General features: G+C 37.7%; 1 long non-coding RNA gene across 1 annotated transcript; it reads left to right on the top strand.

Moving 5' to 3' along the window:
* Positions 1-1,367: 1,367 nt before the first annotated feature.
* LOC113745009 (uncharacterized) lies at positions 1,368-3,147 on the top strand. Its single transcript, XR_003461940.1, has 7 exons — positions 1,368-1,453; positions 1,620-1,703; positions 1,820-1,900; positions 2,032-2,082; positions 2,216-2,302; positions 2,401-2,473; positions 2,579-3,147. It is a non-coding gene; the product is annotated as an uncharacterized LOC113745009 (long non-coding RNA).
* The last annotated feature ends 1,074 nt before the right edge of the window (positions 3,148-4,221 follow it).

Raw genomic sequence — 4,221 nt, 5'->3', positions numbered from 1 at the left:
TTGCTCGGGCTCTCTAGCGCCCCCCACTTTAACTGTATATTTCGTTAGCATGCTACCGTTACAATTGTGGCATATAATGTTAGCATTTTTATGTTTCAGCTTTTAAACTACTGTCGAAAATATGTTTATTGGTACAGTTATTACATGACTAAATCATATGTGGCTTGCTGTAATCACAAACATGGGGTTAATTTATTAAGCGGCTTGGTCTTAGCCACTCGTTGGCTAAGACTAAGCCGTCCGTTTAGCCGTAAAGACCGCTAGTTTAGCGGCTAAAACGTGAGCTTTCTCACCAAAACCACCGCTGAGACGTATGTTTAAATGTGACTTATGCTAAGTTAGCGGGGAAATTGAGCTAGCTTGTGGCTTGTGGTGTGAAGGCGCAGGTTGTTCGGGTTGAAGGTTGACGGTTGAAAAAAAAAGATCCTGTAATGTCAGATTGACAATGAGACAATGCCGTGATTGCCTGACTAATAGTGATGTACTGTGTGTGCATTTAATGATACTAGAAAACTAGAGGCCAGTGTTGTATGTGGACCTTGATGTTAGCTTCCAGCTAGTACTCCTGTAGTTTTTAGATGCCTCTCCTGACTGCTGCTAAATTTCAATGATTGATTTTGTGTGGTAGTGTGTATAGGATGCTACCATGATGCAAACAGTGTTTTTCTTAATCAATATTGTAAAAATGGCATTTTTACTGTTTCACTGAAAGTAGAAATAGAAAATAGTAACATTATAGGCTAATGTTACTTGTAGTGAGATAACTGGAAAACTATAGGCCTGTGTTGTATGTGACCTTGATGTTAGCTTCCAGCTCCTGTAGTTTTTAGATGATTGGCATGCTGTGTCTGCTGTTAGCTTGTGGATATGTGTCTTAATGTTTTTTTAGAGAGCATGTGTGTCATATATATATGACTGGTGGAGAGGAGAAATAATAGAACAGCAACATATTAATCCGCACAACTCAAACTTAAGGGTCAATTGAACAAAGATACTTAATCTAAACAAATCTTAAGAAAAGGGGGAAATTATCATTTATACTATAAATTTACCTACTGAATATACTATGACTGTGTGGAACAAAAAGGGATAACTTTCATCAAATACGCAGCTCAAACATTGAGAATAAGTGAGGGTGAGGATGAGGCCAGCCAGCTCCTTTGTTCTCCATCAAGGACAAAAGGGCTCACACAGCTGAGCTGGCTGCCTAAATAGACTTGAAGCCTCCGCCCTCCATTGATGTGAAGTGCAAGGAGGCGGGGATTTTCTACAGTAATTGTTTGGGTTTTGATCATGTTAAAACTAAATCCATAATGAAAGCTTGGATGACAGTAATTGTGATAAATTCTGTATGATATTTTGCAGGCTCATCTACTTTGGAGGATATGGTTACAAATTAATGGCTGATCCTGATGAGAGGAGCAGAAGCTTCATTGTACATAAAACATTATGGGTAATACTCTTTATTAATTATAAATCTGTAACAGGTTTACTATTCCAACAGTGTAGCTTAGACCTTGGTGACACAGATTTGGTTCAAGAGACAAGAAGAAAAGCCTCCATAAGAAAGAAAGCATCATTTTATGTTGCTTGCTTTAAAGCTATTTTGTTGTTTTCAGGTGGAACAAGTCGAGATGGGATGGAACAATGAGGTTCATATATTTGACCCCAAGCACAGCAGTTGGAGTGAACCACAGACACATGTGGGTGAATTACAGTTTCATTCATACACAGAATGAAATGCATACATTTTTATTAATGATTTTAAAGACAACGAAAGTTTAGCAGCAAATTTGATTGTGACTGTTTTTATGTGCAGGGCCATGCTCCTGCCCTCAGGGCCGGCCACGCCAGCATGACAATTGGCTGTAAGGGATACATTTGTGGAGGCAGAGTTAAGGTGAGAGCTTTATATGCTATACTAGAATTCATAAGCAGACTACAAGTCAACAGTAACAACAAGAAGATAAAAGCAGAGATACATAGAGTAATCTGCCAGTTGTAACTTGTGCTCCTCTTGCACGAAACCAGGACAAGTGACATTTACTGCCTGGACCTGGAAGCATGGACGTGGTCAGAAATGTAAGCATGTAATTGTGGGCAATGGCAATGCTAAAATGTGTTGAAATTACTTTAAAATGGCATAATCTTTTACCAGGTTTGTATTAGACTCTGTTGTTCAAAATATTAATAATCCCATCGTCTCCCACTCCAGTGGGCAGATCCTCTCATACACTTACACCAAAGTCAGGGAACTCTTTGTTCCTGTTTGGAGGTCTCACTGAGGATGACAAACCAACGAGTAAGAAAATGGACCCACTCTTTCACTTTATTTTCTTGTTTCCTTTGTTATGTTATGTTAAGTTATTCAATTGATTTATTTTCAATTTTGTCAATCAGGTGATGGATGGTTGCTTGATGTAAACACAAGAAAATGGACAGAAATTACACATCCTTTCAAGAATAAACCCAGGTACCAACTTGTACAACCAAAAGTTACAGGTTTACATGTATTACTCTGTTATAGTTGCTGTACATTGTGAGCAGATTTAAAATAGCACATTTTCTCCTGTCCAAGGATGTGGCATACAGCATGCCCAGGCAAAAACGCAGATGTGATTGTTTTTGGTGGGTCTTGTGACAGCAACCCCCTTGGCTACGCTGTAAGTATCACAGAGCTGAAGCTAATTTTACAGACCTGACATGAACTAAACCCCATAAGAAAGCTCAAAGCATGTTAAATTTATATGAACACAGGGGAGACTGAATGTTGTCGAGATCAGCAAAAGATTTGCAAAACTAATAAAAGAATAAACTTTCAAATCAACATCTATTTATGGATGTATTCTGTTGAGTGTCCCTTTGCTTACACGAGAGCACTGAGTAACACACCAGAGTAAACCTGCATGTTATTGAAAAGTGTTTCACTTTCTTCAAAAATAACTTGGTGGTGGTACAACTAACCCTGCAGTATGTCCATACCACAATCAACTGACCAAAAAAGAACACAGGATGCACATCTTTAAGAGAAAGTATTTTGTGCAGCACTTGTGTCTTGTGAAAAGTTGAACCTTTATAAACTTTGTATATTTCTTTTCAGGCTCAGTGCAATGATGTTCTTGTTTTCCAGATGCAGCCATATCCTCTTTTCAGGCAAAAAAATAAAATAAAAAAAATCCATCTCCAAGAGATTGTTTTATAAAAAAGAACTGCAGAATTGTCTCTCTTGTACAAAGAGACCTTTACACAACAGACTTGTCAATGTCAGTTCAAATTATTAATATTAATTTATGAATGGATGCCTTATATGTAGGTGTGTCAGTTCCAGAGCCCAGGTAATGTGCGATAAGAGCCATCATTAACTATCTTAGTTTCACCTGTAAAAATAGCTTTGTAAGTCATGTTATATTTACTTTACTTACGTAATCACTTTCCTAAAATAGAAATGAAAAATGACCTTTTCTTCCAACAGAATGTGTGGATTGCATTACAAAAAATGTCTGGAGCAATGAAGTGCTTAGAAATGAGGTTCAACTCTTGCCTCACACACTACTGACAGCTGTAGAGAGGAGGGTGTCCTTCTACAGCAGGGTTCTTGCACCATTTTAAAAGTCAAATTTAATGCTTTTTAAGACCTCAACAAATATAATTTAAGACCCAAAAATGTCAGTAGAAAATACTTTTTTCTAAATAAGGAGAAGGAATAATAACACTCCCAACACTTAAAGCAGTCTCCAGTTTTAAAATAGTCCTCAAAAACCTGTTCCCAAGCCTGAAGGTGTGAAAAATATTGTACATAACTGAAACCAATCAACAGAGAGGTCATTGTTTTTCTAACATCCCAAAAAAAAACATGTGGTGTAGCTCACCAACTTGCCACACCAATGAAGCCATTCTTGAAATGAGTTGTGCATCGTGTAAGGCACAAACTCCCAATTATTTAGTTGGGCTCCACCCACTTGCTCTTCTGTGTTCCCTCTTTGAAGAGTTCAACAAACTTCCATTTAACATGAGGCCCATCCGCGACAGTGAAGCATGTTGTTTCGGATTCAGCTCCTTTGTCATTTCCTGCACAAATGGGGAAAAAAGAGGGAAATTATTATAAATTCAATTGTGCCCAGATAACATACTATCTGGCCCCGATAAATGTCTAGGTAAACTTGCAAATGAGACTAATTATTTCTATAGGTTTTACTAACGGTTAAATCAATGTATTTCTTA

The sequence above is a fragment of the Larimichthys crocea genome, unplaced genomic scaffold, assembly GCF_000972845.2.
Source record: "Larimichthys crocea isolate SSNF unplaced genomic scaffold, L_crocea_2.0 scaffold36770, whole genome shotgun sequence".
NCBI classification, from domain to species: Eukaryota; Metazoa; Chordata; class Actinopteri; family Sciaenidae; genus Larimichthys; species Larimichthys crocea.
Note: the sequence above shows the minus strand (reverse complement) of the source record. Positions and strands in the feature narration are given on the sequence as shown.